Source organism: Lissotriton vulgaris, chromosome 5 (genome assembly GCF_964263255.1).
Source record: "Lissotriton vulgaris chromosome 5, aLisVul1.2, whole genome shotgun sequence".
NCBI classification, from domain to species: domain Eukaryota; kingdom Metazoa; phylum Chordata; class Amphibia; order Caudata; family Salamandridae; genus Lissotriton; species Lissotriton vulgaris.
The window spans coordinates 638,241,779-638,255,878 of NC_141693.1; the positions used below are offsets into that span (position 1 = coordinate 638,241,779).

The window sequence follows — 14,100 nt, forward strand, 5'->3', positions numbered from 1 at the left end:
TTGCAGTAGCATAGTCCAGAGTAGAATATAGTGCCATAGAGTGTAGTGGTGTAGAGTGCAGTGGTGTAGAGTGGTGCAGAGTAGAGTAGTGTGCTGCACAGTGCCGTGGGATACAGGGCAGTGGAGTACTATTACAACGAGAATACACTGGTGCAGTTCAACAGATCCTTTATTCACTTGCAAACACCACCACAGGTTCTAGTCAGCTGGAGCGAGCTGTAGAAGCTTCAGGTCATTAGATGCTAGCGCATTCCAATTGAGTCAGGGCTGGAGGGGAGGAGGAATTTACCAAGCAGGCTAGTTATAACACATCTCATATGCAGGGAACAATTAAGGGATACATCAAGGATGGTCCAAACTGCATATATACATAGAGAAAGAGCAGGAAGAAATTGCAGCACATGCATGTACAATGCTAAAAATGAAGTGCTAGAAAACTGGAAATTTCGATTTACTGGACACATGCTTAATGAAGCTTAAATATCTGTCAATATAAATATACTGAGCACACACTTAATTGAAGTTAAAATCCCTATACCATACAGGAGGACATTTAATTCTCTGAGATCTCTTGGAAACATATGGACCAATGCTCATTTGTGTTTTTTTAGTGCTAGGATCAACAATGAGTTCACTAGCAGGCCTATGTGGAACTATTTTGTCCATTCTCCAGGTTTGACCATTTTCCAAATGTACAACATTATAACCAACTCTTGCTTTTCTGAGCAGCTCTGAGAACCTGGAACCTTCTCTTCTATGTGGTTTAGGAAGACCCACCCGGATCCATTGTCCCTCATAAAAATTAGGCATCTTTACATGTTTGTCGAAGTCCTACGTGCTCTTAGAACTATTCTGATGCTCGAGGATTCTATTGGATATGTCACTCCTGTTCTGCCATGTGGCAGGTTGGTTGTTTTTAGGAATTCTACCTTTCAGGGATGCAAAAGGAGTAACACCTGTTATGCTGTTAGGTGTGATGCAGTATGCCCACAAGGTGTCTTGATGGGCAATTTTAGCCGGAGTACCCATCATTTCTGCTTGCTGCAAACATTCTTTAACCATGCGATTCATCCTTTTGACCAATCAATTAGCACGAGGACAATATAAAGTGGTCCTGTGATGAAGTATTTGTAGATCAGCCAGGAATTCTCTCATGTGATCTGATGTGAACTGCACCCCGTTATCAGTCATAAAATATCAGGAATGCCTTCTTAAAGAACACATCTTCTAGAAAACTTATAAGGGAGTTAGTATCAATCTAATGAACACACTTAGCAACCACAGAGTGTGATAATCCGCTAACACAAGGATGAAACACTCATTTAACACTTTCGAGAAAACCAATTATTTTTAGCACTAACTTGGTCCAAGGGGGATCTGGGACCTCCACGAGGGAAAGAGGAAGCTTCCTGGCTTGGTGCGTTGCGTCACTTTTGTTGCACTCCCCAGTCTCTTACTTCAGATTCGACTGTGGTGCCCATACCTGGCCACCAATAATCTTGATGTATTTTTCTTTTAGTGAGGCTGGGTCCTAAATACCCCACATGTGTTAGGTCAATGATATTCTCTTTCAGTTTCTCTGGCGGTTCAATCTTCTACGCTTTGTATATTGTACTGTCAAGCACACTTAACTCAAATCTGACCTACCAGTACTTGGACAATAATTCTATTAAAAAAAAATGCTAGTCGGCCAACGCTTTATGATATTCTCTCATAGAGAACATCCTACTCATCTTTACTCATTCTCGTCAATTTCAGTATTACTTCACTATCATCTTCAATGTAGGTGTCTTCTCCCACCTCTGCTGGTGTGTGGGACATCAAATCTGCAACCACATTGTTTTCCCCGGGTATGAATTGTACTCTATAATTGTAACCTTCCAACCGCAAGATCCATCTTGAAATCATAGGTGTGGTCCTGGCATAACCCTTTGTAGTGAATGCATACATTAAAGTCTTATGGTCAGTTGTGATAGTAAATGGTATACCCATTAAAAGAATTTAAAATGTCTGAAAGCCCAAAAACAAGGGCATCTTTTTCCATTGATAAATAGTTCTTCTCATGACCTTGTAGAGCCCTTGATGTGAAAGTAACTACCTGTTCATCACCATTCACCCAATATGTTAAGCTAGCCCCCAAACTTCTGTTACTGGCATCCGTGCTCCAAATAGTGGTTTGGTAGTGTCAAATCTGTCCAGTAAAGGGGCTGCCACAATACACACCTTCCCCAATGAAAAAGCACTCTGACAGCCCTTGCTCCATACAAAAGGAACCATAGCTTTAGGCAAATTACATAAAGGTTCTACGATGCTAGCACAGTTCTATACAAATTTGGAGTAGAACTCAGAAGCCCCAAAAAGGACTTGAGTTCATTGACATTGATGTGGGCCACAGTATCCTGAAGGGCTTCAAGTAAGTTCAACTTGGGTTTTATGCCATTCCGAGAAATGCTGTGTTCTAAATATTCTACAGAACCCACTCTAATGTGTAATTTTTTCTTCTTAAGAGTGAACCTGCCCTTTGTAATTCAGTAAAGCACTCTCCTGAGCATTTCTTTTGAGCTCCCTCACATCCCTGCTATTAATTAAAATATCGTCCTCGAAACATAACTTCCCAGGTATGTCCTTTAACACATGTTGATGATAATTGGGAAAGTGGACGCAGCGGACGCTAGACCAAAAGGCTTGCGTAAGTATTGAAATGCCCCCAGTTGAGTTACAAAAGAGGTAAGGTGGCAAGAATCCAGATGTGGCATCACCTGGTGGTACGCAGAGGACAAGTCCAACACACTAAAGCAACTTGCACCCTTAATCAATGTGAGGACTTCATGGATGTGTGTAGGGGATGTCTGTCCACCCATATGTTTTTGTTGAGATTTCTGAGATCTATGCATAACCTAATTTATTTGATGGAAGTTTTGGTCGCTAGGACCACTTGAGCCAATCACTGTGAGCTCTCTATAGGCTCAATCACTCCCAAATCTAATAACCTGTCTAGTTCTGTCCTCGACAGGGCACACTTCATGTGAGTAAATGGCCTCACTTAATGTGCTACAGGTTTGGCCTTAGCTGTTAGTTTAATACAATATTGATAACCCTTTAGTAAACCCAATTTCTCCCTAAACACCTGAGGGAAATCACTGCACACATCATTTCCACACAAGGAAGTACCAAGAAGCAGTAACTAATCCAGGCTGTTGGGGTCTAGCTGGATACCCATCTCTTTCTGATGTCTCCAGCCCAGAATATTAGACCTATTTACAGTGATGTAGACCCTCCACAGTGTGTTTCTTCCTTTAAAACCAATTCCCATAGTAATCATAACCAGCAATGGTATAGGATCGCCATTGTAGCCTCCTGGTTTGATATCGGGTATCTTAAAATTATTCTGCATGTCGGGGAACATTTTAGAGAACAAGTTCTTATCAGCCAGGTATAACGTGAACCCAAGTCCACAAATACCATAACTGGTTTGTTGTCAAGATTGAATCTGCATGATGGAAAACTTGAAACCTTATTCCTATTCTGTAATTGGAATGCCAATTTAGCTTCCAGTGTTTTATCCTGTTCATCCTGTTCACAGCTAGCACCAGTTTGGAATGCTGTTCTTGACAAACACTAGCCAAATGTCCACATTTGTGTCATACCACTGTTCTGGCCTAAAATATTGTTGGCAAGATGGTTAGGACTCCCACATCATTAACACTTCGGTTTTCCTGCATTTGATGACTGTTTCAGGTTTTTGTTTCTTACATCTTTGCCAATGTCAAGCGTATTCATAACATTTACCTGCGTACTAGTATCACTAATTTCTATAATTTCCTTAATGCAGTTCGCCATATGTTCCGCACTTACAGCAATATCAAAGGTTTCTTTCAGATCAGGATTCACCACTAAAATGTTCTACTTGATTTTGGAATTGTTAGTACACCTGACTAATGAATCTCTGATTAAAGAATCCATAGCATGTTTAAACTCACAAGTATAAGGTAACCCTTTTAACCCAGCAATGCACGGTTTTACTTTCTCGTCTTTCCCTTGTATTCTGGAAAAAAAGTGTGCCTCTCTAACACCACGTTAATCTTTTTGCCAAAATGTTTCTCCTATTTCTTCACAGCAATTTAGTACATATTTTTATCCTGCATCACTTTTTTTCCCATCCTGGGTAGACACTGAGATGTTATTTGTTTTGCAACCCTCTTCACCAGAATTATGAAGTAAGGTGTGTAGTTTGTGCAGAGGGGAGGAAGTCTTTACCTCCTATAACAATGAGATAAGATTCTAGTAATCCTATCCAATGCTTCGAAGGCAGATTCAGGCCACCCAGTTGATTGAAAAAACGTATTAGCTGCAGCCCTGACGATAGATACAAAAGATTATTTTTAAATGGAGTAACTTTACTGCACTATACCTAATGTAAATAGGAGATGCCTCAAATGCATCAAATTTACACTTAAAATGTCCTCAAGTTTAGTATGCAAATACTAGATAAGGAGGTAGCGAAGGTACATTGCCTGGGTGGAGCCCGGCTTTAGAGGACGGCAATAGACTCCGTTTTAACCTATCAATAAAGCTACTAGTTATGATGTCCAAAGTTAAGTCTAGCAAATATAGCTACTAGTTATGATGTCCAAAGATAAGGTCTAGGAAATAGACACTGAAAATGATGTGCTAATCAGCGGGAAAAATAAACTGACATGCAAAACACCAAGAACACATCTGTTCCTGACAGCATGAGGAAATGAAATAGCAGAGTACCAGTATGACAGTAATTTCTCAAGAACTAACAGGCAAAAATACAGAAAAAAACATCTGTCCCTTTCAGAGTGAGGCAGATTTTACCAAATAACAGGATTCTAACCAATATGACAGCGGAGACGATCTACGATCTGCTGCAATGCGACGTGAAGCGATTGCTGCGAAGCAACACACTTCCACAAGAGTGCACAAAGGAGAAGAGTCAGTGTGCAGAAGCAGAAATCCAGAGGAGACGACTGCTGAGACCACACCCAGAGACACGCGACCACCAAAGCAGCTCCAGAGCACAGACCCCCACAGCAGGCAGAACTCAAAACAGGTATACACCTGTTACAACGCATTTGTTACAACGCAATACTGTTACAACGCGACTTTTACAAAGCATACCATTACAACGCATTGCGCTGGGGAGCGCTCTAGGATAGAGAATAAGTATAATTTACTATCCAACACCTTCCCTAGGGTCCACGGGGACTGGAGTTAGAATAGTAAATTATACTTACCACTATCCAGCACCTCAAAGCGCTATGCGTTGTAATGGTATGCGTTGTAATGGTCGCGTTGTAACAGTAGGTAGTTGTAATGGTATGCGTTGTAACATGGTACATCCCTCAAAACACAGACACCCTTTCCGGCACAAATACTTCACCAGAGAGCACGGACTATCCTCCACAGGTGCAGCCCTGGGCAAAGCCTGATGATACAAAGAGCAGAAGGCGTTAGCACCGAAAACATTAACTGCTGTATATGTTGGCAAGCGCAACTGTATGCGAAGTGACCAGGAGCAATCACCAGCCATCGTGGACCCTCTGGAAATATTTAGAAGGCAAGGGAACTGGAAATCTGATTTATGCACAGCCCCCAGAGAAACAGCCAAACTATTCAGTTTATGGTTGAACAAAGTCTGACCACATGTAGGTGCAAATAGTGTAGTTGCAGGCAAAAGGAGCAACACTGTAGTAAGGAAGAGATGAAGGAAAAGAGTCACACCATCGCAGTAACTAACCAGAAAATATATACCGCTGCCACAGAAAAATATGTTGGGGGTGCAGAGCGTAGCCACTGTTACAAAAAGAATAAACTGGTACGTTCAGCAGATTCTTTATTCGCTTTCTAACACCACCACAGGTTCCAGTCAGCTGGAGTCAGCTGTATCACTTTCAGGTCAACAAATGTCAATGTGTTTTAATTGAGTCAGGGAAGGAGGGAAGGAGGAATGTACAAGAAGGTTTATTATAACAAGTACAGTGGCACAGAGTAGATTAGAATGGTGTACAGTGCAGTGGCATTCAATACAGTGGTGTACAGTGCAGTGGCATAGAGTGCTGTGACTTCCAGTGTAGTGGGGTATAGAGTGCAGTGGGGTAGAGTGTAGTGGTTTAGATGACAGTGGCATATAGTGTAGTGAGGCAGAGTACAGTAGACTGGTGTAGAGTTCAATGGCATGAATTGGTGCAGAGTATAGTGAAGTGGCATAGAGTGCACTGGAGTACAGTGCAGTGGCATACCCAGTGGTGTTGAACAGAGTGGTGCAGATTAGAGTGGCTCACAGTGCTGTGACAAAAGGTAGAGTAGAGTAGAGTGAAGTGGTGTACAGTATTGTGGTGCAGAGTAGAATGAAGTGGCATAGAGTGCAGTGGCATACAGTGGTGCATAGTACAGTGGCATATGGTGCAGTGGCATAGAGTGAACTGGTGTACAGTGCAGTGATGTAAAGTGCACTGGCCTAGAGTGCAGTGGCACAGACTCCAGTGCCATAGGGTAGAGAGGTGCAGAGTACAGTAGAGTGGGGGAGAGTAAAGTGTCATGCAGGTTAGTGGCGTATAGTAGAGTTGTCTACAGTCAAGTGCGGTTGAGTGATGTAGGGTACAGTGAAGAGGGGTAAGTAGAGTGACATAGAGTGAAATGGCATGCAATAGAATGCCATTGAGAACACTGGCATAGAGTAGAGTAGGACTATGTGAATGTTAGTGGCATGGCATATAGTAGAGTGGCATAGAGTTGAGCATCATAGAGTCCAGTGGCCCTGGAGTAGTGTGGAGGGGCAAAGCGTAAAGTCGGGTGGGGTACAGTAGAGTAGAGTGGAGTAGCTTAAAATACAGTGACATAGAGTGCATTAGCGTAGAATAGAGTGGTGCAGCAAAGAGTGCAGTTGTGTAGAGTGCAGTGGGGTAGAGTCCTGCACAGTACAGCAGAGTGGTGTATAGTACACTTGGGTATAGTGCAGTGGAGTAGAGTGGCATAGAGTGCACTACTGCAAAGTGGAGTTCGGTTTTGAAGAGTGCACTGGCATTTAGTAGAGTGGAGAAGAGTGCACTGGCATCAGGCGCAGTTGATGGACTTCAGTGTCATACAGTACAGTGGTGCGCAGCTGTGTCATATAGAACAGTGCTGTAGAGTGCAGTGGTGTACAGCACAATGGTGTAGAGGAGATTGGCGTAGAGTGAAGTGGAGTAGAGTGAAGTGAGGTATAACAGAGTGGCATACAGTAGAATGCCTTGGGGAACAGTGGCATGGAGTAGACTAGTCGAGTGATATACAAAGGCATGGAGTGGCACAGAGTGGAGTGGAGTGGCATAGAGTAGAGTGGAGTGGAGTAGGGTAGTGCAGAGTAGAGTGTACAGGGTTGAAGTGCAGTGATATTGAGTACAGTGAAGTAGAGTACAGTAGAGTGTATTGGTGTAGAATCATGCACAGTACAGTACAGTGGTGTACAGTACACTGGGATACCATGAATTGGAGTAGAGTGGTGAATTGCATAGTAGAGTGGCATACAGTATAGAGGCATTGAGTAGAGTGGTGTAATGTACAGTGGTGTATGGTACAGTGGCACAGAGTGCAGTGGCATAGAGTGCAGTGGTGCTAAAGTATAGTAGATTGACATGGAATTCAATAGTACACATTAGAGTACAGTGGCATGCAGTACAGTGGTGCAGAGTGGTGCAGAGTAGAGGGTCAGTGTGCAGTCATGTAGAGTGTGATAGAGTAGAGTGCACTAGCATACAGTGCACTGGTGTAGAGTGCTGTGGCATAAGGTGCAGTGGGAGAACTTCAGTGTCGTAGAGTACAGTGGTGCAGAGTACGTTACAGTGGAGTAGAGAACATTGATATAGGGTGCGGTGGTGTACAGTGCAGTGGTGTAGAGTAGAATGGCATACAGTGAGGATGGGTAGAGTGAAGTGGGGTACATTAGAGTGGCATGCAGTAGAATGCCGTAGAGTATACAGTTGCGTGGAGTTGAGTAGCACTACCTCAATTAAATTGGTGTGTAATACAGTAGAGCGCCATAGAGTGGAGCTGCATAGAATCGAGTGGCATACAGTGGCATGGAGTGGCGTGGAGTGGCAAAGGGTAAATTTGAGCAGCGTACAATAGAGTAGAGTGGAGTGACACAGAAGAAAGTAGCATAGAGTGCAGTGGTGTAGAATAGAGTGGTGAAGAGCAGAGTGCAGTGAGTTTGCGTAGAGTCATGTACAGTAAAGTAGAGTGGCATACAGCGCAGTGGTGTAGAGTGCATTGGCATAGAGTCCTGCACAGTGCAGCAGAGTGGGGTATAGTAGACTTGGGTATAGTGCAGTGGAGTAGAAGGGCATAGGGTGCAGAACTGCAAAGTGTAGTTAAGTGATGAAGAGTGCACTGGCATACATGGGAGTGGTGTAGATTGCAATGGCATAAGGTGCCGTGGGTGTACTTCAGTGTTGTACCAAACAGTGGTGCGGAGTACATTACAGTGGCATAGAGAACAGTGCCGTAGAGTGCAGTGTTGTACAGTGCAGTAGTGCAGAGTGAAGTGGAGGAGATTGAAGTGAAGTACAATAGAGTGGCATACAAAGGCATGGAGTGTCATAGAGTACAGTTGAGTAGCATATATTAGAGTGGAGTGGCATAGAGTAGAGTGGTGCAGAGTAGAGTGCAGTGGGGTGGAGTGCAGTGGCACTGAGTAGAGTGGTGTAGAGTACAGTAGAGTTGCATAGAGTGCAGTGGTGTAGAGTGCATTGGTGTAGAGTCCTGTACAGTAGGGTAGAGTGGCTTATAGTACACAGGGGTTCAGTGCAGTGGAGTAGTGTGGTGCAGAGTAGAGTAGAGTAGCATAAAGTGCAGTGTCACAGATTAGAGTGGTGTACAGTGCAGTGGTGTATGTTACAGTGGCATAGAGTAGAGTGGTGCAAAGTAAAGTAGAGTGACTTGCAGTTGAGTGGTGTACGTTAAGGTGTAGAGTGCAGAGGCATACAGTGCAGTGACTTACAAAAGAGTGATGAAGAGTAGAGTGTCACAGAGTGCATTTGTGTAGAGTGCAGTGGTGTAGAGTGCAGTGGTGCACAGTAGAGTAGACTGGCATAGATTACAGTAGTGCAAAGTAGAGTTTAGTGATGTATAGTAGAGTGCGGTGGCATTCAATGCAGTGGTGTATAGTGTTGTTGTGTACAGTAGAGTAGTGTAGAGTAGAGTGGCGCGGAGTGTAGAACGTAGTGTGCAGTGGCGCACAGTGCAGTGGGGTACAGTACTTTGATGTACAGTAGAGTAGAGTGGTGTAGAGTGCAGCGGTGCACCATTCAGTAGAGTGATGTACAGTGCAGTGGCATCAAATAGAGTGGTGTATAGCACAGTGTTGAAGAGTGCAAGGGTACTGCAAAATAGAGTAGTGCAGAGTGCAGTGGTATGGAGTAGAGTGCAATGGCGTAGTGTGCAGTGGCGTACAGTGCAGTGGGATTGAGTTGAATGGTGCAGAGTAGAGTGTCACAGTCTGCAGTCGTGTAGAGTGTAGTGGCATAGAGTGCAATGGTGCAGAATGGAATAGAGTGGAGTAGAGTGCAGTGGTGTAATGTAGAGTACAGTGTCATAGAATACAGTGGCATAGATAGAATTGGCGTACAATATATTTATTTATTTATTTATTTTATGCGATTTTTAGAGCGCGCAAATACCCAGATGGGTGTCTCGGCGCTATCGTAACAGAACTCTCATTGTGGAGGAAAGTGAATTATGATGAGAACAACCAGGTTTTGAGTTTTTTTCTGAAATTGAGGAGTGTAGGAGCAGTTTTAATGTGAAGGGGCAGCGTATTCCAAAGTTTGGCTTTGTGGAAACTATAATACACTGGCATAGAGACCAGTGGCTTACAATAGAGTGGTGCAGAGTAGAACAGTGTTGCGGATGTGGGTCCTGTGCTCTCGATGCCACTGGAGTCAAGCTACCCTGGCTGATGAGGGTTGAAATTCTGAAACCAGTCCTAGGATGCTTGTTTCCAGTCCAGGGAAGACCTGGCCTGTTGGTTCGGGCTGGACTGTTCCTATTGGGTCAAGACTGATTTGCATATGTCTGGGTTCAAATTGGAATGGCATGTGGAGCAAAAAAACTATGGATTTAGGCCCAGATCTCTTTACTGGGGTGAATGTATTACATTGTTCTGCATTCTGTCAATCAATTGTTCTTTTGCGTAGAATGCAGTGGCATAGAGTGGTGCCGATTAGAGTGCAGTAGCATAGAGTGTAGTGGCATAAAGTGCAGTGGCATGAAGTACAGTGGTGCAGACTACAGTAGAGTGGCGTAGAGTAAAGTGGAATAGAGTGCAGTGATACAGAGTCAAGTACAGTGGCAAAGTGTGCAGTGGAGTACAGTGGCATATAGTAGAGTGGTGGAAAGAAGAGCAGAGTGACGTGTAGTGGCATAAAGTATAGTGGCATACAGTACAGTGGTACATAGTAGAGTAGAGTAGTGTAGCATGCAGTGGCATAAACTGCAGTGGAGAAGAGTATAGTAGAGTGGCATAGCATGCATACAGTAGAGTGGTATACAGGTGAAGTGGTGTAAATAAGGTGATGTTTTAATCTTGATGTTGGCACTCCGCGATCAATAATGGCTCAGGTAGAGGGGACTGTGGCCGCTCGCCTTTAATTAAAATAAAATCAGCTCCATGGGGTGGGGCCCTTGGTACTTTTAAAGGGTCAGGGGGAGGCCATGTGGCACCCCACCCATTTTGTGGCCATTTCAGCCCCTGGGGGTGGGCTCTAAGGGGCCAATATTTGCTCTGGAGGGGGGCACATGCCCCCGCTCCTTATGGAATGTGGCCCCAGGGGTGGGCTCCCAGGACTTATAATGGCTCTGGGAGGGGGGGCACCCTCACCTCAATTAAACAATGCAGCACTAAGCTGCCATTTTAAATTTTGATGCCTTGGGATTGTGGCAAAATTTGAAATTATTTTAAATTAATTTTGACCCCAGGGGGAATCCCTTTGGGTGTCCTCCTTGAGGCCTGGGGGGATGGTATACACATTTTTTAAACCTTAATTTCTGAAAAAACATCAGAATGAATTTACACTAAATCACAAAAAAGCACAATCTGGGTACCATGATCTAGCTTCCTGCCAAAGTTAGGGTAACTCCATTCAGCAGTTCCTGCTGTAGCTCTGCCTAAAGAAGTCTATGGAACAATCATGAGGATTTCACGGTTTGGGGCCTTCCTTTTTTCTCCGGCCCACTTGACGGATCACCCCTACATTTTCAATGCACAAACTAGACAATAAAAAGCACTTTTTGAAAAGTTTTATGGAGAGTCCTCAAAGGATGCAAATGTTATTAGCAACATAAAAAACACATTTCCTATGAAAACACAGACCTAACTACCCAATGACAGTCGCTTCTTAATAGGATAGCTAACTTCATTGAATCCCTTTTCTAGGGCTGCTCCAATGCAGAGATTTCAGAAAAGAGCAATCTCTTTAAACTGAAAGCATGTATGGTATTTGGACAACTGTTTGCCAATGATGGTTATCTTCAGTGAATATTGGAAATTGCTTCCAATGTAGAAGTTCAGTTTTCACAAGCACAACATTTGCCGCAGATTATTAATTGAAACTGTCTTCAGATGATTATGCCTAACATTATAAGTACAATATATCCCTTGTCCTGAAACAAATCCACATGTGAAATGTTGAGTGCTCCCATAACTCATAAATATATATATATAGATAGACTGATGTAAATAAATACATATATATATAGATATAGATAGCTTGATATATATAATTTTTTTTCACAATGCAGTGTTGTTATCCATAATGTCATTTCAGATGTTGCATGTTATCAATCATGTAATCTAACATGCCATGATCGGTGTAATATGTGGGATCATAAGCAGTGCATGAAGATGGTGTGAGATATAGTTACTTTAGGGCATACTTATTTGAGATACATATTTCTCATTAATTTCAGTGATTTTGTTTTTTGAAACTTGTATTCTTTAACTGACATTTTCAATAAACGACAACGTCCCTTTAAACTTTTTTTAATGCAAAGCAAGATCTTAATACCATACCTAGCTAAAGCACCACTTTGAACATAATTTTTATCAGTGAATTTCTATGTTTTTAATGTAAAGTAAGATGTCCATCGCAGTGCAGAGTGTGTTGTTGGATGCAGGGGCTGCCCTGCATCCCAATTCTCTGCTGCACAAGGCCTTTGGCACACCCAACCGCAGGTAGCCAACCCCACACTGCGCATTGCCCACGGCTAGGCCCTGCTCCCAATCTCATGCTGCGCATAGCGTTGCAGGGAGTTTAGCGCAGACTCTGGCCTGTAACTAGGCCAGACCTAATTACAAATGGCCCTATTTGCAGAAAAGGGCAGTTTGCAAATGCAACAAGGCCTTTCCAAATGTACAAAGCCCTAATTGAGACTCAGTGACCTGCTACCAAATCGTAATTCTGGTTTACAAATGGGTATTTGGAATGAGTGTGTTTAGGGCTTCCCTTGCAAATACAGATTCACATTTGATGTACATATGTTTTGTGACCAAAATCCTGTTGCAAAACATTTGCAGTTTAATGCCAACTCTAAGATAGTGTTAACCCCTTCGCAAATGGGAAGAGGTCCCCAAGGGACCCCTTTCTTTTGACAATGCTTGAAAACATAATTTTTAAGAGCAGGCACTGGTCCACTGGACCGTTGCCTGCTAATAAAAAAAAATACCTAATTAATATCCATGAGGTAGGTCTATTTGCAACCTACTATAAATCACTGTTTAAAGAACAGGGGCTCAATCCCCCCTTTGCACATTAGTAATAGTGATTACCAAATAGCAATTAACAAAAAAGCACTATTTGTTAATTAATAATACTATTGTGTGTACATCTTACCCTAGGCTCCTTATCTAAAATAGCAACACTGAACACCTATACAGACCATATTATTGCTATCTGGAAATATTCTTTGAAGCCAACTAAATGTACACATTCATAATATTGGCTGCCCTAGATTTGTCATTTTCTGTGATGATAGTCAGAAGGCCAATTTAAAGCAATTCACTTAAACAGATGATTCCAATCCATTGTTGTTGAGAATGGGTATAGCCATGCTTGTGTGTAATCGTTAATGCTGCAGTCTTCTAGTTTAAGATAAGAATATGCAAGAGCTCTCTTTGGGCAAATCTACAAGGGAAAAGGGAATCACGGATTAAACAGAGCATCGGACCACATTAATGTATTGCAACAGACAGACCAAAGGCATTAGCTTCATGTTCATCTAAGAGATATGCTCTGTTGCTTGGTGAAAAGGTCTGTGACTGATGTTTAGCATACTATTTTGTACTGGAATGATACCCTTCCAGTACGGAACCTATGCTAGACATCAAGCACACCATGGTGCAAATGTGTTTGTGGGGAGTTAGGCAGCAAGAAAGTGCATCAGCACAAGCAATCTCTTAGTAGATATGGTGCTGTCCTGCCCACTCCCTTTCTCATAACACATAAAAAAATAGTAAATATGGCTCTCAATAAGATTCAACCTGTTTCCTAACTTGGCACCTTGTGTTTTAATGTCATGTGTGCTCTTGTGAAAGATTATGTTATTTAATTTTGCATACAGTCATTTTCTGTGCAGACTACACAGGCCAACATTTTATCCTTCCTCTCATATATATTAGACTCTTTACATGCATTTAAATACGTCTGTACTTACATGGTGTTGCCCAGCATGGTTGCCATTTTACAGATAGTCATCACAACCCTCGATAATGTTTTGTGACTTCATTCCTTAATACAGTGATTCATTCAAAAATGACATATTTATGAGTCTCTGTCAATGAGACATCTGCCTTAAATTTATAGATTTCCTAGCTACCTGCCATGCATTCCACTTTCTCACTTAGAGTACTGGGAGAGGCCATGTTCCAATTAGTGGAGATATCACATAATCTCCAACTGCAGTTCTTCTGATAACACTAAAGGCACTGGAGTGGCCAACTATTTCAGGGTGACAACTCAGGTGGCAACTCTAACCCCATTGCCAGAAGCCGAAATTTTGACCACAACTTCCATATACCCCATTAAGGTCACGGGCAGAAAA

General features: G+C 42.7%; 1 protein-coding gene across 1 annotated transcript in view; it reads right to left on the minus strand.

Annotated features, from left to right (window-relative positions):
• The window catches only part of NRG3 (neuregulin 3), a 1,735,002-nt gene that overhangs the window by 105,417 nt on the left and 1,615,485 nt on the right, over window positions 1–14,100 (minus strand). The gene's annotated exons all lie outside the window — the stretch shown is intronic.